The sequence below is a fragment of the Talpa occidentalis genome, unplaced genomic scaffold (assembly GCF_014898055.3).
Source record: "Talpa occidentalis isolate TD23 unplaced genomic scaffold, MPIMG_talOcc4v2.1 talOcc4.13, whole genome shotgun sequence".
Taxonomy (NCBI): domain Eukaryota; kingdom Metazoa; phylum Chordata; class Mammalia; order Eulipotyphla; family Talpidae; genus Talpa; species Talpa occidentalis.
The window spans coordinates 37,898,866-37,922,283 of NW_023601322.1; positions in this window are offsets into that span (position 1 = coordinate 37,898,866).

The following is a 23,418-nucleotide window of genomic DNA, read 5'->3' on the forward strand; positions in this document are numbered from 1 at the left end:
CGAAGCTGCCCGTGGCCTCTGCAGCGCCGGTTCGATCCCCACTGCTCCCTGGCCACCGGAGGAGGGTCCCACATGGTGCGCAGACCCCTCCTGCCACCCGCTGCTCCCCTCAGCAGTGTACTTCGGTCCTTCTGCCTGCTCTGCTCCCTGCTCTGGCTCTGGTGAATTCTCTCCCTCCCGCGCTTCTGACTGTACCCAATGCATGTATAAACAAACAAACAAACAAATAAAACATGCCTCTATTTTAAAAAAAAAAAACTTAAAAAAAAAAAAAAGGAAGTAGTGAAGGGCATCTATCCTTTACCTCAATCCAAGGCAAATGGGCTCTCACAGAAACTTCCAAAAGCTAAATATGTCCATGCAAATAGTTATATACACTTTCTCTGTTTTGTTTTCCTCCAAAGCACATTTTCTTATCTAACATACTAAATGTTGCATTTACACATCTTATTTTATTGTTTTTATCCTCCCATAGATTGTAAATTTTGTAACATTTTTGTCTATTTCATTCATTACAATAGCCCCAGATCCTTACCCCAGATCCTAAAGTCTAGCACACAGTAAACAGTCAGTAAATATTTACTTCATGAATGAGCTAATAAATAAGTGGATAGAATAAACAAATTGACAAGGTTTACGCTAGACAAAAAAAAAAAAAATTCTGATTTATTTATTTATTTAAATACACCTGCTGTATTCCTCGATACTTGATTTAGAATTTGAAAGCAACATGGCAGCACTTATGACTTTTTTAGATGAAATGTCTACATTTTTAAATGCTACTGAATTCTTTTTCCTTTCTTTATTGAATGTCTGCTACATCTTTATGAATCCCTTAATTAAATTTTAAGAACCATTTTCTTCTTCAGACTAGTGTGTGACAACAATGATTCTGATGCCTTCACCTCCACACCAGAGTTTCTGATTTAATTGGCCCAGAGTGGACTCTGAGCATCAGAATGGAGTTGGAATTATCCAGGTGATTCTAATGATCTGGACTAAGAACCTCTGGTCTGGAGAAGAACACCTCAAACTTTAATATAGATGAGATTTACCTGGGAACCATAAACATGTAGATCTTGATTGTACTTGAGAATCATCTGTGTTACTGACAAGTTGCCAAGTGATGTCATTCCAAATCCATAGTCACAGTTTAAGCAACAAGGTTCTTTAAAAAACACATGGCTGGGTGTAGGGTAAAGAAAATGTCAGGCTTTTCTGCCCTTCCGCCATCAGGATAGATGATGGATCCTTGTCCTGAATGCATGCCTGATGGTGGGCACCTGGAATAGGGTGTGGGCATAGGTAGATGGGATTCAGCTGAGCTAAGACTGTGCTTTTAAGGGCGGCGTCACGGGGGGACACCAGCAGCACCAGCACCAGCAGCAGCAGCCGCCGCAGCCGAAGCCGAAGCCGACAAGCAGCAGAACGAACGCTAGAGAGCCCAGATAGAGTGAGGACTTGCTGGGGGCTGGGAGGCCTGCCAGCCTCCCAGCCCCCCAGCCAGCACCCCTGCCTGCCATATGCCTGGTGAACCCCAAATAAAAAACCTGCAAAATTACTGAGGACTCTGACTCCTCCTTTACCCGGTCTGCATGGGATCAGAAAACCTGCACTGCACCCCTTCCGGCCCTTACAATTGGCGTATGTCGGCAAGATCCATGCAGACGGGTATTGGAGCCCTCCGAAGACCTGGAGGGACTAAGGAGAACAGACTTTGCCTGTGACGACGCTGGAGGCACCATGGCGGTATAGAAGATGGATACGTCCACGAGCTATAGGATGAGACCTGGCGTGAAGGAGACGCCCGAAAGGACCAGCCAACGACACCGGAAAGGACCAGCCAACGACACCGGATAGGACCAGCCAACGACACCGGAAAGGACCAGCCAATGACCCCTGAGGCAGCAGGCCATTGCTGAAGCAGGGAGAGGCCAATGGACTGATAGACTGATGAACTGATGATTTTGGACTGACAATCCCGCCAGAAGGCGGAGGACCTTAGCAGGTTATGTTTATTTTTTGAGAATCTGGGGGTGGCCAGTGGGCCTAGATGGCCAAAAGCAGCCTGTGTATGCCCAGTGGCCAGGTGGAGGAGAAAAGCCAACTAAGGTGGCAAAAGCTGGTACTGATGCTAAGTTGAGAAGCCCTAAAGCGGCTGTTAAGCAGCCTGGGTATGCTGAAGCCCTGTGAGTCTCGTAAAATCACCTATGGGTGATGCCCTGCTCATTCTTGAGTGAGGGTGAGGAGCTGAGGAGCCCGTCCTTGTGGGACGGGTGGGGAATGTGGCTTGGGGTGGAGCCCAAGCCAAATGCAAAGTTTGGATCCCCAACCCATGTGATTGTGCAGTGGGTTGGCTTGAGTGCAGGGGTCTGTGAGTCGCATGGGTGGCCATGAAGGCCGAGTGTTGGAGCGACTGCAGACAGAAACCCTGAGGGTTGGTGATTACCCCCAACAGAATAAAATTGCCAATCCCAGAGCTAGTGCATCCTGGGGGTGGATGCTGTGTGCCTTGTAGCCTAGACGACAGCCAGAGAAGGCCAGGAAGCCTGACGGCTCCTGGTGTGATATAGTAGATGCCGTGAGTGATTCCCCTCCCTCGTATGAGCAGTGCCTTCGGCAGCAGATTTGGTGGCTCATCTGCTGGTACCAATAATTGTCTTTTGCACTTGGTTGGTGCCCTGCCTGGACTTATTTGTGTTCTGTTGTATTTTGTTGTATTTTGTTATATTTGATGTATTTGCTTTTGTGGGCCATGGCTGCATTGTTTGTTTGCTTAGAAAATTGTATATATATATATGTATAGACTGTATGGCAGAAAACCCTGAGGGGGTGGACTGTAGGGTAAAGAAAATGTCAGGCTTTTCTGCCCTTCCGCCATCAGGATAGATGATGGATCCTTGTCCTGAATGCATGCCTGATGGTGGGCACCTGGAATAGGGTGTGGGCATAGGTAGATGGGATTCAGCTGAGCTAAGACTGTGCTTTTAAGGGCGGCGTCACGGGGGGACACCAGCAGCACCAGCACCAGCAGCAGCAGCCGCCGCAGCCGAAGCCGAAGCCGACAAGCAGCAGAACGAACGCTAGAGAGCCCAGATAGAGTGAGGACTTGCTGGGGGCTGGGAGGCCTGCCAGCCTCCCAGCCCCCCAGCCAGCACCCCTGCCTGCCATATGCCTGGTGAACCCCAAATAAAAAACCTGCAAAATTACTGAGGACTCTGACTCCTCCTTTACCCGGTCTGCATGGGATCAGAAAACCTGCACTGCACCCCTTCCGGCCCTTACACTGGGCCTCCCCGTTGGTGCAGTGGTTGAGCGCTGGGTTGCAAAGCTGCCCGCAGCCTCTGCAGCGCCGGTTCAAACCCTGGCTGCTCCCCGGCCACCGGAGGAGGGTCCCACATGGCGCGCAGACCTCTCCTGCTGCCCGCTGCCCCCCTCAGCAGTGTGCTTCAGTCCTTCTGCCTGCTCTGCTCCCCACCCTGACTCTGGTGAATTCTCTCACCCTCCCGCACTTCTGACTGTACCCAATTCTTGTATAAATAAATAAAAAATAAATCTTTAAAAAAAAAATGATGTTTTTTTAAAAAAATATATGGCTATCTAAATATAACACAAAGGTATTCTTTTTTGTTTTTAAACTTAACGAAGTAAAATTAAATGAAACTAAAAATTCAGGTTCTCTGTCTTACCAGCACATTTCAAGTGTTCGGTGGCCACTTGTGACTAACGGCTGCTGTCGTGAATGGGGCAGAGTACAAACATTTCCATCACCCAAAGTTCTATTAGACAGTATCTCTACAGACCCTTCATTTTCTTGCATTTCAGTTTACAAGAAATTACATTTACCAAGCCTGCAGCTAATGTGTTTCTGCAGCACCCAAGGGCTTTAATAACACATGGATTTTGCATGCATTTTTTGCTTTGGACTTTTAAGGGCAAACTTCTTCCCAGAAGATAGTGGGAGGTCCAACAGAAACCTTTGATTTCAGGACCAGTTTCAGGCTTAAGCAGTTGATTTATAGTATTATTGTTTTTGGTGTTGCTGCTGTTTTAGTTAAAGCAAGTTTATTAAAGGTTTGACTGAGGTAATTTATCCTCAGTGGTTATTTCTAAACTCCTTTTCCAGAAGGGCTTACCAGTTCATCTTGCCAACTATTTTTACTGGCACTGCCTGAAAAATAACTTTGTCATCATACTATTTGTTTACCTTTTCTCCATGTAGGTCTACCCAACTACATCTCCCTTCCTTTAATTCATTCAACGACATCACTGTGGAGCTCTCAGAGCCCAGCACTATTCAGCTGCTGTGGGAGTTAAGGAAGAAATAGCAAATGGTGCTTCCCCCTCACCGAGTTTATAATTGAATGGAGGACCTGCGAGGAGACAAGTAAAACTCAAAATCTCATTAAGTCGAGCTAGCAGTGGTTAGCGAGTGGTAACACATTAAAACATTAAAACAGATTAGTTTCTCATATTAGCCAGCTATCACTGAGCAAAGGGCAGGGTCCAATAAAATGGTACCCGGGAGAGGTAGAATTTAATGGAGGAAGGGAGAGGCCAAGGTGAGGTTAGGCAACGGCTAAGATATGAAATGGCAGCAAGCTGAGTAGGGTGCAGTCCTCCCCAGGAAGTGACTTGGGGGAGACAGGCAGAATTGGGGAGAGAGCAGAGTGAGTAGAAGGCAAGGAAGAGAAAATGAGGCAAAATGGGAGTTCAATGGGAGTAACTGACAAACTTCAGTGGCTTCACAATTCCATAGAAAGCCACGAATGAACCAGTTAATCCTATGTTTATTGTTGCATTTCCTTCAGGGAACTTGTGGCCTTTTATGGGGAGGATTTAAGTGTGAGAAAGGAGGCAAAGACAGGGGCAGGTCCATGGAAGGAATGGACGTTGTCCTTCTGCTTCTTGAACCTATAGTAAGAGCAGACATGCCCAAAATATGAAGGTGAAAGAGAACGAAATCTCCATGCCACAGAGCCAGTGGCATTGAACTCAGAGGAGGAAATAGCCAAGTTCAAATCCCAGCTCAATCTGGTGATCTTAGCACACTCTTTGTCTTCTCTGGGCTCATTTCCACAATTTCACCATGAGAAAGCTAAATGATATTTCACCCTGAAATTTTATGTTCTTGGAGTCTATGCTACAGCAGACAGTGAGTGGCTTGCAAACACGGTGAGAGGATGTGGCCTCTGGCCTGTACCTGCTTCACGCAGAGCTGCTACTTTTTTGTGTTCACATATCAAGTTACAGAGCTCACCAATCAATTGTAAGAATTATCCCAGTCATTGCCTTGGAGCTTCTTTTTGACTCTAAAACCTTCACATACATCTGAGAAATTTAAATGTGTGGAAGAGAAGGGTGTATGTGGGGGTGGAGAGAGAGAGAGACAGAGACAGACAGAGAGACACAGAGAGAGAGAGGCATGAGCACACTGCAGTCCACCTGGGGCAGAAGAGGAAGAGACTGGATGTCTCCACTAAACCAAGCCACAAATAATCCCTTCCAGGAACTCATTTTTGTTAATGAGACAGGGTCATGAAGATCACCCAACCTCAGATGTACAGGAAGCTTATAATGAAAGTTGACAGATCAAAATTTGTGCATCCGTATTACCTATCATTTTGGAAAATTGTACACATGTTTGAATGACATAGCCTTTGTTTAATCACTGTTAGCCCTAAAAATTCCTCCTTTGGCACTTCATTACTCTCCAGACATATATTTTCTGCACATTTAAGAAATTGATAGACTACCTTTCATTTTCTGAGCTATCAGGTCCTGTGGGCACACACCTCTGGAATGAAAGCTTTATTGTGGGAAGAGGTGAGGCACATTGATTTGAAAAGCAGGTGGGGAGCCAATTCATGAGACTCCAGCTCCTGTGCCATGTGTCACCACCTTCAGGATAGACTGGCCTTCCTGACATATGCCCTTGGTCGGAAAGTCAACACAGAAAACTCTCCACTCTGAAAACAGAGCTTTCTGAGAGAAATAACCAAACCACAATTTAGAAAAAAGCCTATTTCTCTTTTCAAATTTTCCAACTTGACATGTTGCTGTAGTGCACTTCACATCTGATTACATTAGTCACATCGCATTATACCGTATCAGATGTGACATGATGCAATGGGATTGTGAACTGTGTATAAAGATGTACCAGCCGCCAATACCTTCAGTGCATTCCTGATGTGGGAGCTAAACCACCTACCTTCCTGGTATCCCTTGGTTAATTCTAAGACAGCATCTGAGTCTCCTGTCAAAAAGAGGGCACTGTAAGTCCTCACCTGAGTCACCAGCTAGGAAAAAAAGAATGATACTAGACCCTTGCTTAAATGAGGGCTGCTTCTGTTATCTGAGGATCAGATGTAGAATTCGCTCTTTCTCCAATACTCCCCAAGATGATGTCTTCCGTGTGGCAAGCACATTATAATTTACAAGGCATCTTCAAATTCACCATCTGATTGACATTCCACATGCATAGGAGCCAAGACTTAGCAAAAACCTTTACACATTTGGTTAAATGATTGGAAATGTTTGACAGTGTTTTTCTCTCACCAGGTTCTCAGGCTTGGGACACTGCCCATTACCTGAGTCTTGCTCTATTTGTGGGAAAAGAATCAGCACCCATGACACTATGTGGCATCTGTGAGTCTGTGCCCACATTTCCACAATGAACTGTCTGTATTTGATGCTTTACTTGTCTTAATTTTATTCAATGTAAAGAAAACTTCTGGAGCTACATCTTACTAACAGGACACACTAACTTCAAGATGAAAATTAGAATATTGTCCTGGTTTACCCACGGAAAGAATAAAGAAAATGACACAATCTTCCCAGAAAACATAAATCTCACCCACCACAGTATGGTGAAGACCACTCTAATTCAAGCCTGAAAGATCCCCTCTCAAATGCATAAGCCAGGACTGGGCCACAGAAGCCTGTTTTTATTTTTTTTATTTATATATTTTTACATCATTTTTTACTTTTGTACAATGTATGCTTTCATATCTTTCTCTTGGTTATAGTTCCTATGAAATTCCCACCACTTATTCACCCGTGTAACATCACCATAGTCCCCTGCGCTCTTCTCTCTGCCCCCCTGCAGAATGTCTCTGGTTTATAGTTGTCTCTTGATTTTGATTTTTACTTTAACTACTTTTTTAAAAAATCAGTTTTTGGCAAGAGGAATAGGTTCTCTCTATCTGGACACCGAGGGGAGCAGGCCCAGAGTCACGATGTTCCATCTGTTGTAGAAGCAAACGAGAAACACCACTTCAACAGGAGCCCTGGGAACAAGATGCAGGAGGCCCAGCTAAGGAGCAGCTCTTGGTGAAATTCAGCCTGGGCTGGTACTCCTGCTTGAGGCAAGGAGGGCTAGGAACTGGGGGTACACCACATCCTCATTGCATGCCACCACTATGTCCAGACCCTCCCCCAACCCTGCCCTGGTCTGACTTCAGGTCTGGAGGAGAGGAGGGGGTTCAACTTTCAAGAACAGGGTCCACCCCCTCCACCCTCCCAGGGCAGAAAATAGCCAATTCCTATTTGCATAACATGATGGAATTCAGCCTTTTACACTTTAGACATGTACATATGTTTGAAAATAGATGCTGTCCTAAAAATAATTATTCTCCAGCCTAAATAGCCCCAGGTTCTAAAAAACATCTCTACAGTACCTGAAGTTGAACTTCCTCTTGGCCCGACCAAGTACAATCAGTGGCTATACCTGGATTTTTTACTGGCTGACTGCCCTGAATTGCTACTCATTGGCACTTTGGTATAAGTTAACTTCATCGCAGAAAATTTGTCCTGAAGTTTCTCAGAGGTGAACCAGGAAGCAATGGAGAAAATACAACTAGAGCAGGCCGATGAAGTCTACAGAGGACTTCTCTGCAGGTAGGCACCGAAGATGCACTTTTTCAATGGCATTAACTTAGTAAAAATGCAGGGTATTTTGGTGTCATGTAGGGCAAGCTACCAGGGCAATCTAGGGGAAACTGACTTCTAGTAACTTCTGAGATAGACAGTTCTGGGAAGTTGGATTTTGCCAGCAGACATTAGAAGTAAGTCCTGAGTGGCAAGAATAATAGAATTAATTCATTTGTCAAGGATTTATTGAATGTCCAGTGTGGTAGAGGCACTACACTAGGCACTGGATAGCATGTTGGAAAGTACATAATAGTAAATATCTATTTATCCAGGCTACTAGTTGACATGAAGCTGGGGCAGAGAGATGAACAACTCAAAGGAACAGAGGGCATCCCAGCATTCAATCAAAAGATGACACAAAGAATTGGAAATAACAATATCCAGTCCAACAGGATTTAAGAAAAAGGGAGTGCTTAGGCCTCTTGACTTGGCATAAGAGACTGGTAATGGAAAATTTAGATTTTTAAAATGACATGTTCTTTTCAAATCTTTCTGAAGCTTTCAAAAATTTTCTAAATAGATTTAGAGAAGTCTCCCTGGTGGCCTAAAGGTTAATTAAGTCCCAGTGCTGTCACTGCTATGGACTGAGTTGGAAACCCAGCCAGGGAGCTGACCCATATGGCCTCTGCTCCCCTCAGCAGTGTATTTCAGTGGATCTGCCTGTTCTGCTCCCCACTCTGTCCTGGCGAATCCTTTCAGCCCCCGCACCTCGGCCTGCACCCCAGTTCTTCTACACAAAAATAAGTAAATAAAGTCTTTAAAAAATAAATAGAATAAATAAATAATAGATTTAGAGTCACAAGGAACAAAACAAGGACTCTACTTCTACAATATGGGTACAGAGTGGAGACTGGATACAGGAGACATGCATTCAGGCAAACTGGAGTGCAAGGTGGAGTGCAAGGTCACTTCTCAGTGGACAGCAAGGTTACTTTGAAGCCCAAAGTCAAACCACAAAGCTCCCAATCTGAGATCAGAATTGGTCCTGGGTCCTAGAGCAGAGCTGAAACTCTGTGGAGTAACAGAGGTCCAGAAGTGCCAGCCTCGAGCCTCACCCTCCCTCTGGCCTGCCCCTCTTACTTTGCCTGCCAATCCTCATTTCTTCAATTTGGAGCCGTTGTGGCCCATTAGATCAAGCAGTGTGTACCAAGCCACTTCCTCCAGGCCACTTCTAAGCAACACCAAGTTACTCCTGAACAAGACATTTTGCTTCTCAACATTACAGGAACTACTAACCAAGAAGAGATAGAATTACTGTAACCTAGAATTTCAGGTGCACACATCATACATAAATTGACTTCAAACCACTCAAATCTAAATAGAACCAAGGTCATTGCATAATAGAGCTGGACTCACCTCAAAAATTTATAAAGTGATATTCACTCTAAGTATAAATGTTTGATAACTAAAATCTTTCTTTTTTCACTGTATTTTCCCCCCACCCCCTTGCAAGCATGTCCACAGTTGCAGACTTCAGGCAATTGGTGATTTTCTAATAGCACAACATTCTAGAATGTTATATGTATCCTTAATACTCGTCAAATTTAATTAACAGGCTTGGTTTATTTGATTATTAGCTTCTCAGAATCTCCTATTGAAATACCAGATCTTCATTTTTAAGATAGAAGGATATGGTTTTTCTCTTCTAACCAGAGCAAATTGCTGCACAGTATACGAATAAATTCTCTGCTTCCCAGAACCGATGGCAAATTCGCAAAGCTCCATAAAACTCATGCATGACTTGCTGCTGCAGCTGCATAATTAAAAGAAAACTAATATATTGACTAGTTCTCCTAGAATAGCATCCGTAAGTCACTGCTGCTTGAGAAAAGCTTGTTGCTAAAAGGATTATGGCCGATATCATTTTTATGATTAAAGAGAAAGAATGCCTCTGGTTTGCCTGTCCAATCCACTTGCGAACATCCAAAAGGCTCCATTGGCTGATATTTTATATAAGTCTTGAACTACCATGACAACCATAAGGAAATAGTTATCCAATGTACAGATTTACCACCGGAGCCATTGCTTTATCCTCGTTACACAAGCCCTCCCCCTCCCCAACCCAATCCATAGAAGGCTTATTTTTAGCAGTGACCAAAGGACTCCATGCTCTAATTTATGCACAGATATAAAATCAATAATTACTTAGTCGACCTTTTCATTCGTCTAAATTTGGCCTGGCATAATGGAAGCTGCCCACACAGTTCCCATTGAGAATGATAAATAGGAGACAGTAGTGCATCTCTATCTTCTCTCTAAGGGTCGGATGAAATCAGAGGCAGCTCAAACTTCAGCCAGTCCTTGACTGAGACACGTGAACTTTTATTGGAGGCAAATTCCATTCTGATGAGTATCATACTTCTTTACAGAGATGAACCCTCATTTGGACTCTGATCCACCCTGGCTTGGTGCAGGACTCACGTTAAGTATGTTTATCACCTAATTAGTGAAAGCAGTCTTTGCAATGAGTGCCAGGGGTGAGAAAGAGTACAGTTCCCAAAATAGGTGTAAGGCAAGAGGGTGCTGGAACAAAAAGTCAGCTTCAGGCCTCTGTTTGCAAGTTCTGGATTAAAAGCTCCCTGGAAAAAATAAATAAATAAATAAATAAAATAAAATAAAAGCTCCCTGGGTCCAGATAGACGTCTAGAAACATTTCTCCATTCCTAATTCTTTCTGACACCATCTTCAATTTTGGAGGTCTTCCCACTATTGTCTAACACCTCTACAATGCTGATCTCCTCCTGAATGAAAAGTAATTGTGCCCCCACTTTATTTTAAAGACTGGATTTCTGGTTTATGAAGTGACCCTATTATTTTTCCTGAAATTGCTCAGAACAAGAAAGTAACTTTCTTGATATTAGGATGACTTTAGGCAAAGATATCTAGACTGTCTTTTTCTCTTTGTCTTAAGAATAATTTAACCCACCTGCAACCCTTGTGGATTTAATCTCCTATTATCAGAGCAGAATGGGATCACCATGCCTCAGGCTAGCCACACCCTGTATCTTGAATTCTATGCCTTTGTTCTCATGCTCATTTGAGGGAGATACTTGAGCATCTTTATCAAAAAAGCATATCTAGACAAAACAAGGAGTCCCCAATTCTGAACTGCATTATAAGGAGCCCTACAACATTGAGTAACTTGTAGTCTGTTCTCTATGTCTGTAATTTCTAGTCCAACTGAAGTAATTAAGTCATATCTAAGAACTGGCAAATTGGTAAACTGCCTCATAACAACCACAACAGCAAAAATAATAATAATTAACTACCTCTGAACATTTATTGTGCACTTACTTCATGCTAAGTACTTTTTAAAGTTTTTTACATCTATTGACTCACTGAATCTTTATCACAACCCTGGTGTGGAACCTGTTATTTCTATTTTGCTGCTGAAACAAGTGAAGTACAGTAAAGGTAAGTGACCTTGTACAAGGTCACAAGGATAGTAAGTGGTAGAACTGGGTTTAAAACTCGGAGTCTAATACGCATCCAAATTTACCAAGTTTACTAGGCTCTCACTCTCTTAGAATTTTGCATGAATAATCTGATTTAAGCATCATACTGGAATCTGCTTTCCAGCCACTGACCTCATTCTATACTCTGTGCAATAGTGCCTTTTCAGATTTTCTGCCTGGTTATATGGGAATTGCCTTCTTTAGAAGGTTTGAACAAAGGCTCAACTAAGAGGACCTACTAAGCACCAGGCAGTCTCTGACACCACTCCTGTGTTTATCAGCCACTTTTTAGGAAAGTGCAGTATTCCTCAAAACGGATGCCTGGCATGTAAAAAGCACGGAGCACATCCAGCAAATACTGACACCAGGGAGTGGTGGAGAAAAGATCACACGGCCTAGAAGCCAGGAGGGGAGGGAAAAGAAGGCAGAGAAGAGGCTTTGGAACACAAAAGCCCCAGACTCTCAGGGGCTTGGTGGCCAGCTGCTCACATCTTTGCATAAAACATGGGCACAGAGCTGTCAGGGGACAGGGTAAGTATGGCTCCCGGGGCTGCCAGCAAATTGGAGACTGTGCCTTGGTGAAGACAGGAGTTCAGGAAAAAGGGGAAAAAGGAGGTTTTTCTCTTGCATGTGCCTAAGAAATGCATATTTCACAGAACTAAGGGGAAAATCAGAACAATTCAAGTGCTAAGGCACTGCCTGTGTTGTTTTAAATTCTCCTGGCAACATCTAACATCCTCACTAACACAGAGGGGAATCTAGCCACCTGTCAACCCCAAGACTCACTACCGACTGTTCAGGGGGATATTCTAGAGAGGAAGGAGCCTGCCGCAATAATCACAACACAATGTGATGGCCTTAGACAGCACCATACTCAGTGCATTATCTACGGCCTTTTGTCAGCCCCTCTGAAAGTCATCAGCTAACTGGGCATGCTTTACTGGCCAAAGAAACTGATGTTTGGCTTTGGGTGATTTGTGGAATCTGAATTCTCATTATTCTAAAAGTATTACAGTCCACAATGGAAAACCTCCAAGGAAGGCATGCCAGGTGCCAGAAATGACAGAAAAATCTAGGGACTCTAAGATTGTTTAATTACACACGCAGGATTTTTAATGGATTCATTCCACCGGAGGAATGTGCAAGTATTTTAAGTTTTTAAATTAAAAATAAAACCTTAAATACTTTGATTTAGTGAAAGAAGAAAGCTAAAGAACTGAAAATTATTTACAATATAATTTTTAGAAGAATCAGTAAGCAATACAAGTCTGCATGCAAAATTATGGAAGGGGTAATCCAGATCAGATAGATGGATGGAGAAAATGGGACATCAGTCCTATTCCTCAGGAAAACATGGCTCAAGAAGAAAGATGTCCTGTTGATGTCCTGTTGATGCATCTTCATTCCTTTGCAGAAATAGAACATGATATTGCAACCAGCATGACTGGGAAATTCAAGAAGTTGAATTATGGGGGTACATTAAAAATAATTGAATCTATGTAGCATGGTTAAATGATGACTGGAATGGGGAGAATTAGTGTCTACTGAATTTTGAAGGTGTGAACACAAGAATATAAGGAGTTGTTTATCCTAACTCAGAAGGACAAATTATTAAAAGCAAGGAAATCAAAGGATTGAAAACAAGTGTGGAAGTGGAGAAATCCTTCATGCTGGGGAGACCTGACTAATTCATGATTAGTCTCCCAGAGGAAAGTGGTGAGATGTATCAGTTGAGACTCTTCAGTGAGACTTTCAGAACACTTGCTCTAAGATCACAACAATCAGGACCTGATATTACTAGGAAAGGTCATATATATAATGGTCCAAATCCTGATTGCCCATCTGAATAAAGATGGACACTTTTTAAGAGCACATGGGAGAATCTGAATCAGTAGGGCTTGGTGGAGTGTTGGAATCTATATATTTAAAAAAATTCTTAGGATTCCAGCAAAGATGAAATAACAAGTATCACATTTAACAACCTATTGTAATTGATTATACACTGGAACGAATTTTCAGGCATTTTACATCATACAAAGAATAAGAAAAACAAACAGGTGAGCCCTACATTTATCTCAGCTTTCTGCCTGGGGGCAACTTTTAAAATAATACAGGAAAATGGTGCCCAACCACAGATCTTACTGGGAGGAATGTCAAGACAGTAAAGTGAGTTGAACCATGTAAAGCAGTTAACACAGTGACAAACATACTGAGATTTCACATTGTAGGTATTATTATAATTCATCTCCAAAATAATGATTGTACCAAAAAGAACTTCCAAATCACAGGTATCGGGGAAACTGCTATTAAAGAGATAGAAATGAGAGATGAATTTTTGTAACTGTAGAAATAAAAACATTTTGTTTTAATAGCTACATTGCCATATATTTAGAGTATCTTTTATTTCTGAGTTCCTCTGGAGTTTGTGTCTGCAGAGGTAGCTGGAAGTTGTGAGGTGGACACCAGAGAGGAGGAATCTGTACAGAAAAGGACACCCCTGCCCCCCAGAAAGCGGATAGGGTTCCCTACATCTTTGGTCAAGTATTAATCTGCATGCTGATAGGGTTAGACATTGTGAGACCTTACAGAGAACAGCTAGTGGGTAGTTCTTGAAAGAATGGACATTTTGTAGGTTCACAGAACTGTGAGACATTGACATTCTGACTAGTCAAAGTGAAAGAAATCTCTGAAAACCCAAAGCATTCAGTTAAGATTCAAAACATTCATACCTTAATAACAAGGTTATTCTGTATCTGTCTTTGACAGCCTGAAGCCAAGCCACAATGGGATCAAGTTGATTTGCCACAAAATTGTCTGTCTGATAATACAAAATTCACTTTCTTTACAGAAGGGGGAAGATCCATATTTCCAACAATGTGATCCACAATGTCTCATGCGTGATAAAAATTATTAGATATCATAAAAACAGGAAAATGTTATCCACACCCAGAAGAAAAATACACCAATAAACATATTCAGAGATAATGCAGATATTTATTGGCATTAGTAAAGGATTACTTTAACATACTACTATAAATATATTTAATAATTTAATGAAAATATGCATATGTGAGTAATCACATAGGGATTCTCAGGAGAAAGAGTTCTCAGGGAACTATTTTTTAAAAGCTAAATGGAGATTCTAAGAGTTAGTACAATATCTGAAATATAAAAATTCAGTGGGTGAACTGAATGCATTAGAGGCTACAGAAGAGATGATCAGCATAATTAATACAAAAAAATAGAAACTATCCAAACTGACATACTAAGAAAAAAAAGGCAAAAACAAAAAACCAGACTCTCAGTGGCTAAATAAATAATATCAAATGTGCTAACATATGTGTGAGTAGATTACCAGAATGAATGGAGAGAGACACTGGGGAAGACACTAGACACTGGGCTAAAAAAATATATTTTAAGAAATGATTATCAAATATATTCTAAATGTGATGTCACCCCACAGATGTAAGAAGCCTTAGTGTGTATCCTGCCAAGCAGGATAAATAAAAAGAACAGGATAAATATAAATAAAACTCTATGAAGTCATAATATAATAATATTGCTGAGTACAAATATAATGAGAAACTCTTAAAAGCAGTCAGGGAAAAAAGACACATTACATTGAGGGCAACAATGATAATAAAAAGGAACTTCTCTTTCAAGACAATGCAAGGCAATAGACAATGAAATGACATCATTAAAGTGCTAAAAGAAAGATAGCTATAATCTAGAATTCTATATGCAGCTAAAAGTAATCCTCAAAAATGAAAGAAAAGATTTTAGATCAGAATAAGCTGAAAGAATTCATTGAGAGAAGTCTTGCACTGCAAAAACATGTTAGAGGAAGTTATTTAGACTAAAGGGAAATGAGACCAGAATTCTCTACTTGAAAAAAATGAGAAGTACCAGAAACAATAAATAAGTGGGTATGCAAAAGACTTTTTTTCCATTTTTAGTCTTTAGGGACCAATTAGCTTTTTAAAAGCTAAAACATTAATAATGTATTTTAGAATGTATAAGATACATGTGAAAAAGTATACTGCAATGGTCAAAATAGTATATTCTTATAAGGTTCTTACATGTGAAGTGGTAAAATAGAAATTCAAGGTAGGGGCCTCCCCTGGTGGCGCAGGCAGTTGAGCACCGCGCTGTGAAGCTGTCCGCAGCCTCTGCAGCGCTGGTTCCATCCCAGCCTGCCAGCGAGGGTCCCACAAGGTGAAGCAGACCTCTCCTGTCATGCCCACTGCTCCCCTCAGCAGTGTATTTCATCAGTCTGCCTGTTCTGTTACCCACTCTGTCTCTGGTGAATCTTTTCACCCTCCCACGCATCTGGCCTGTACCCCAGTTCTTGCATAAATAAATAAATCAATCTTTAAAAAAAAAAAAAGAAATGCAAGGTAGGCTCTGATAAATTAAGAATACTTCTTATAATCCACAACAACCACCTTAAAAAAATAAAACAAAGAGCGAACAAATAAACTTAATAGTGAGGACAAGATGAGGACAAAATATAATAATTAACCAAAAAAAGTGCAGAAAAGTAGAAAAAAAATCAATAAACAGATGGCACAAAAAGAAAAGAAGCAGCAAGATGTAAACTTAAACTTAGCCACATTAATAATCACATTTATCTAAACGCACTAAACACTACCATAGGAAGTCAGAGATTGTCAGACTAGATAAATTCAAACTGTTTAAAGAGGTGATTTTTTTTAAATAGAAAGACATATCAGTTAAAAGAAAAGAATAGAAAACACAGATTATGTAAACTGATGATAGGAAAGGGGAAGTGACTACATAGGTGTCAGGTAAAGTAAGTTTCTAGAGGAAACAGAAATAAGGACATTTCACAATAATGATAAGTTAAATTCATCAATTGAAAGAATCCTACATATGTATGCACCTAATAATGACAAAATAGTTGAAGCAAAAAGCATCAGAAATAAAAAAATCACAATTACAGCTAGAAATTTTAACACTCAGTAATTGATATTGTAACAGGGTGGTCCCCAGGAAAGGGGGAGGTTCCAGCTTCCCTGCCCCACCCGAGGAGGGTGGAGCTGAGCAGGAAGAGAAGAAGCTGCAGGAAGAGATGGAGAAAGGAAGCAGGATGGAGCAAGGAGACCTGGAGGAGGCGCATGGAGCCTAGAGACATGTGAAAAAACTGCGCTTGTCTTTTGGTCGTGGACTGGGTGACACAGATGTGGGTGAGACCCGTAGGGAGGTGACAATGGCAGCTTTTATCTTAATGTTGATTTTGCTCTTTTCCTTCCGGGCTTGTCCAGTTGTTTGTGACCCTTTTCTGTGGGTCCCCACTGGAAGATGCTTTAGACTTGTAGCAGGCTTTGGGGCCTTGTTCTGGGCCGATCCCATATGGATGGACTTTTACCCACGAGGGGACGGGTAACTCTGAATGCTTCATTTAGAAACTAGACTAGAAACTAGACTCTTTGCCTTACCTGTATTGTTTCCTAGTTTTATTAAAGTTCCTTCCCGTTAAAGTGTCATATATTTTGTGTTGATGCGGCGGATGGCAGAACCCATTTAGAATAGGCAGGTTTGCGGGGTTTGGGCTGACCCTCTCCCTGTCCTATAACAATATCACTTCCCCCAAATTGCTAAGAAGTCAATAAGGATAGAGATTTGAATACAACTATAAAAACCTCCCCCAGGTGAACCTATTGTTGCTCATTGGTGGATTCATATATGAAAATCACTGATTTACTCCATTTCTTTCATTTTTAGCATAATCGTAACAAAATCATCCCAACTAAATGAATCAATAGTTTTTTGTTTTTTTTTTTTGTTTTTTTTTTTGGAGGGGATAAATCAACTTATTCAAGTATTATTACATGTCATCCATCTGGGAAATTCATTCTTCATTGTAATCATTGTAATCTGAAACCACATGACTGTTTAAATCCATACTCTTCCTTATGGTTTTATAGAAAATAAACTTTTATAATCGAAGAGGTTTTAAAGATTATACACTTCAAATGTTCTGTTTTACAGAAGACATTCTACAGATTCTTTGTGACTCAGCTTAACTTTCATACCTCCCATTGAAGGATAAAACAGTTCCTTGGAAAGGATAAGTAATTTGAAAAAGATCACACAGCCAGGAAGTGATAGAGAATTCAAACTTAGTCAATTTTAAGGCCAACTCTCCTCATAAGAGACTCGGTAAATGTTAACTGAACTGGGTAACAACTAAAGGAAATCATTCCACTGACATTACTGTTTTGATGATTTTGATGGAGCCAACAGCATAATCCAGATCTTCAGTCTCCTACCACCTTCCACCCCACACATTGACTGGGAGAAGGCAACATAAAATAAAGCAATTCATTTTTCCATCTACTTCGATCTAAATTTCTAGTTTTCAATCTAATCTCCTACAAATAAAGTTGTGATTTTGCTTTGAATCAGAAAAATCTACTTCGAAGCCTAAGAAAACGTGTGGTGGTCCAATTTTAGATTTTTAGGCCCATTGTGCCTAAATCTAACCAATAACCATGGGAGGTATTTTTCTCAAACAACCCTCTCCCTGGTTTTTCAACTGCAATCAAATACAATTTATGACTGAAGAGTTTGAACTGTTTTTAGATAGAATAGTTTTATTGTTCTCCAATGACTGCCTTCACTGTCAAATCTCCATTTCCAGCTTCTGACATAACAACTTTCTAGTTATTTTAGTTATTAAATACACATTCCAATTTATTCCAACATTATAATCTTTTATTTAATTTAATATTTAACCTTTCCACTTACTTAGGGACAGCTGGGCTTCAGACCAAGGGGAGAGGTGCTAGTTTAATTCTCTTCTTCCCCAAGCTTTGTGTTGAAGACTGGCTTTGATCACATCTGGGACACCTCAAACTTCCCTGCCTTTAGGATAGCTAGTTCCTCCATTGTGCAGAATCAAGGGAAAGGATAGAAGATCTGGCAGTTGTCTCATACCATTAGCTCATTTCCATTATGGTCTTCCTCTGGCTTAGCTGGTTTCATCTTCTGTGAATGCTCCCTAACATGTAGTGATGTTCCAGGTTTTCTTGGGACAGCTTCCAATGTGATAAGGACTTCACCTACGAGGGAGGAATCACATCTCACTCAGTGGCCCCTGCCACTATCCAGAAGGCAAAGGCTGAGTTATGGTTCATGCTTCCTTTTCAATGGCTCATCATCAGGGTCTTGAGACCAATGACAATTTCCTATGCCCTCTTTTTCTTCAGGGAATTGGTACTTGAAGGATGCCCCCATCTTCTTCCCAGTCTTTTACTACAATTTATCTCAGCAAACTTCTTATATTTGGCTACAAATGGCCACTGGTCACTAGGTCATGGGGACCCCCAAACATCAGAAGAAATAGCATATTCTCTCCAGTAGTGTCTCTTCCCACTGGGAAAAACCAAGGTAGATTTTGCAAGCACCCCGTCAGGGCTAGAATGACAGGTAGCTCTTTTAACACACACATCCAATTCTTGCAAGTGATTCTCTTGGCAATTCACTTGTGTGTCTTGGAGGTAGAGGAGGTAAGCATCCCATCGTCCTCCTACCCATGGGAAAAGGAGAAAAAACCTCTGCACTGCAAGTACTGTGCCCCAGTTTACCACTTCCCTCTCACTCATCCACCCAGCAATTTTCTCAGACATATTTTTGGGTGATTGTGAAAGTAGCAGAGAAGGCATGACAACTTTTAAGAAGCCCCAAGGAGTTATCTGGACACAATTGTCACTGGAGCCTTTTAAGGGCTAAATTGCATGGCCCCCAAATTCATATGTAAAGTCCCAGACTCAAGGACCTCAGAAAGTGACTCTATTTGGAGACAAGGTCTTTGAAGAGACAATTAAAATTAAATGCGGTCATCATGGTGGGCTCCAATCCAATCTGATTTGTCTTTATAAGAGGAAATTAGGAAACAAATACACAGAGAGTTAAGACCATGTGAGGACACAGGGAGAAGACAACCACCTATAAGCCATGGAGAGAGGCCCCAGTAGAAAATAAACCTGTCAACACCTTGATCTTAGACTTCCAACTTCCAGAACTGAGAGAAAATAAATTTCTGTTAGTTAAGCCACCCAAGCTATTGTGGTTTGTTAGGGCAGGCATAGCTGACTAATATAGACCTGAAGAAGATGGAAATAATTCATGCCCGGTTGTCCTCAGGTTTCAATCTAGTTCTGAAGCAACAAGAAAAGTCGTCCTCAATAATCAGGCGTAAGAAACAAGTATAGCATATGTCAATAATGGAGAAAGAAGACACAGCCACTAACACAGAAGGAATGGGCAACGAGAAATACCAAACTGGGGAGACGACCAGATTGAGTTTCAGAAAATGATAGCAGTGTGACAATGGAGATGTGATATAAGCAAACCACACACACACACAAACACACTTGGAATGGAGCTGAAACTCAAGGTGAGAATGCCGGTGAGGACCCTGGCTGTGTGGGAATAGACAGCCCAGGTCATCCTGGGGCAGATGAAAAGCTGAGTTTAAAAAGTCAAGTATGTTAATCCACACAGATGGTCAGTCACAGAGAGTAGGGCTGGTTGAGATCAGTGGACATGTAAAACAAGACATGTAAAACAAGACAAGGACAGTAAAACAAGAAATCTGGGAATATCAAATCAACCATATTCTCTGATAATGAGCTGATCCCAGTTAAAACTGGGTCTCTGAGTAAAGAGAGGAGATGGTCTATCACACAGAAAGATTTGGGGGTCTCCCTTCTGAATCTGAAGTTGGTCTGATCAAAATATCTTACCTGTAAAACTGCCTCAGACTGAAAACTTCAGTCCAAATTGTTATACGTGAATAACAATTTTAACTGATTTTAAGAAAGGGTACACCCAAGCAGAGATTACCTGAGGGAGGGTTGATTGAGTGTGGTCCTTGAAGTCAGGCACATGTACACCTCAGTTCTGGATTTGCTCCTTACTTGCTCTTTGCCTTCAGGCTAATCACTTGGTCACCCCAGTGTTGTCATCTGTAAAATGGAAAGAACTCACTTGCTAAACTATGAAACATATGTAACCTTTTTAAACAAGGGCTGATCACTGCATATGATCTGTACTACCGGAGCTTCCTGTTCTTCCATTATCAAAACAGTAGAAATCAGGACTTTAAAGGGTAAGAACACTAGATAGCTAGATTTTGAAGGTGAGGCAAAAAGACGGAAGGGAACCCAGAGATGAACAACAGGCAGGATAAATGTCACCAGTGTTGTCTGTTTCATGATCTTGTTCAGAAGGAAGTCAGTTTGCGGAGAGCATGTCTTCCCCAGTCACTGGATAATTGCTGCCATCAAGGTGGGGTCCTAAATGGTGATGCAGGGGTAGATACAAGGAGATAAAAGCTTTTTCTGTTGATCAGGCTGGTTAGACAGGCATCTCTTCCTGCTCAGTATGCCGTGGGCAATCACCCCCAAATCTGCACCTTATACAGCCTTCCTAGATGAAGAACAGCAGCTCCCAGCCAGGCAGAGAACGGCTGCCCTTGCCAACTAGACACTCCTTCAAGTCCATTCATCCTGACTTTGATCAAAGTTTCTCTGCTGTGGATTGGGATACTGTGGGACTGTGTTTGATAGAAAGAATTTACTCTACAGAGAAAATTTCTCAGGATAGCCACCCAGAGGACCCTGATTATAAAGTGCTCAAGCGACAGAGCCAGCAATCCGCACATCCAGATGTCAAAAGCTGGTTAATTAAGATTAAGACATATTTGCTTTAGCAAGTCCAGTCAATCCAATTCTGGTATGGTACTTTTCCTATTGTTCATTTCTATAGAAATTCCTTTGTCTCTGTAGAGCAGCTGTGAAGAGCAGAAATAACCAGAAGTTCACAATGGTGTTTCTCAAGCAACAGTAAAGATACCATATTTATTTGAAAAGAGAAGGGGAAATTTTTAGGGAGGAATTAAATACGCTGGTCTCCAAGCTATCATTTTTAAACAGAAGGCATATGCCATGACTTCAAATGATACAAAAGCAAAAGCTGACTGTCTCAACTAACCACAGACATGATGGAGAAGAATGAGGGCTCAGGACTGAGTGTCACCCACATTTCACCGGCTCCCTTGGGGAACACACTCCACCTGACTCACAAGGAAAATTTCCCACCAAGTCAGTCTTAAATGCTGCTGCTAACATTTCCATTTCTAGCTTTCCTTGACTATCATATAAAGACTTGGAAAATGTTGCTTGTACAGTTTGCAAATTAAGATGATTTTTCAGCAGCCATAAACTTCAAGCTGAAGAGGCTATTCAAAAGCTGTGGTAAAGGAGGCAGTAACTGTTTTATCTTTTTCCATAAAACTCTGATGCATTGGAGAGAAAATAAAGAAACCCCAGGTATAAACACTGCTATTATAAGTTCGGTACACAACCTCTGTGATCCATCCACAACAAAGTCAAAGCTGTTGAGTCGGGATAATGATAAAATTCTAAACAGAACTCCTGAGAGGAGCCACAATGATCTGAAGAAAGAGTTTTTTAATGGGATTTATTAGCAAGACCATCCCTGGGAATTATAGTGACATACATATAAGAGTTTTGCAAAGGCAAATTACACTATGTTGGGCATTATTCTACCTCAATTTAAAGGTAAAAGGCAAAAAACCAAAGGTCATCAGCCCAAGAGTGTATTAATTTATATCTAATGTAAGGTTTTTTCCACACATGAAGAAGTCCAAAGGGGAAAAAATTATAGCTCCCACAAGAAATTTTGGGCAATAATCTTGGATAATTTACAACATAAAAGGACATTTCGATGGCCAGGAATTGTGGCTCATCAGCATTGCAAAAATGGATTCATGCAACTCCTTTGATGCAAAAATCATATTAAAATCTTAAGGCCGCTGGCTTCTTCACACAGTCTGCACTTTCCTTTGAAAGTTACACAACAGGTAAAATTTAGGGACGCTCCAGTGGAAAGACAAATACGTGAACTTTGGGGGAAAAAGGGCAAACTAAGGACAATACTAATTCTTCACAACCTGAGGAAGCATCGCTCAGTGACCAACAAGGACTCTGCCAGCTGGGTTCTCTATCTAGCTTAGCACAGGCTCAGGGAAGCCCTGAACAATTTCATTATCTTATGCCTTCCGAAGGGAGAAGGAGCCTGCTTTCCTATTTCATGATAATTGGATGAAGAAATGTGGGTGGGAGCACAATTCATTTCAGAGTTTGATGAATTATTTACTAATTAAGGAGACGAGCAGAGGAAGGGGTGGGCTACATAACTTTGATATGAATGTTCCTTTTATTATATTATTTATACACACAAAATTGTTGCTTTTATTAACTAAGAGGTTAATCACTTGAATGGGATGCTTTGCATCCTTTACAATCCCATACACAGGCAAATTGGCTAATTTTATGTTAGGAAAATAACCTGGCAATTTTTCTAGTACTTATCTGTGTGGTGCAGTTTAATAACATTTTATAGTATGAAAAATGAGTAAACTGGCTGGGCTGCTGATATTGCAAAGCCACTCTGTTTTAGTGGCAAAGGAAATAGGAAGAGTTCACAGGATTCTGGTAGAAAATGGATTCCAAGAAAATTACCCTTTGCTACTTATCAGGTGGCAACATGAACACTTATGTTCTGTGGAGTTAAGATTCCAACTTAGGGGCAGAAGATGTGGTCAGAGATCCAGTTCTATCACGTACTCAGGGCACATCATGTGCTTTCTGTGTTTTCATTTGTGAAATAAGCTCAGCTTATTTATTCATCCAAATGTATTGTAAGAACATTCTGGTACTCTCATTACGCAGGGCCCTGGGATTATAACGATGAGCAAAGATGAACAATATTCTCATCCACATGAAGCTTTCTTTCTAAAACAATAAAACATACATTACAAATTAAACATTTGGAAGTCGTGATAAGTACCCTTAATAAATAAATAAATAAATTGGAAAATAACAAATATACTTAGTCTTGATGGCAGAGTCTGAGGAGAATTACTTACAGAGTGATAGTTAAGCTAAGACCTAAGGGATAAAGAGAAACAAACATTTAT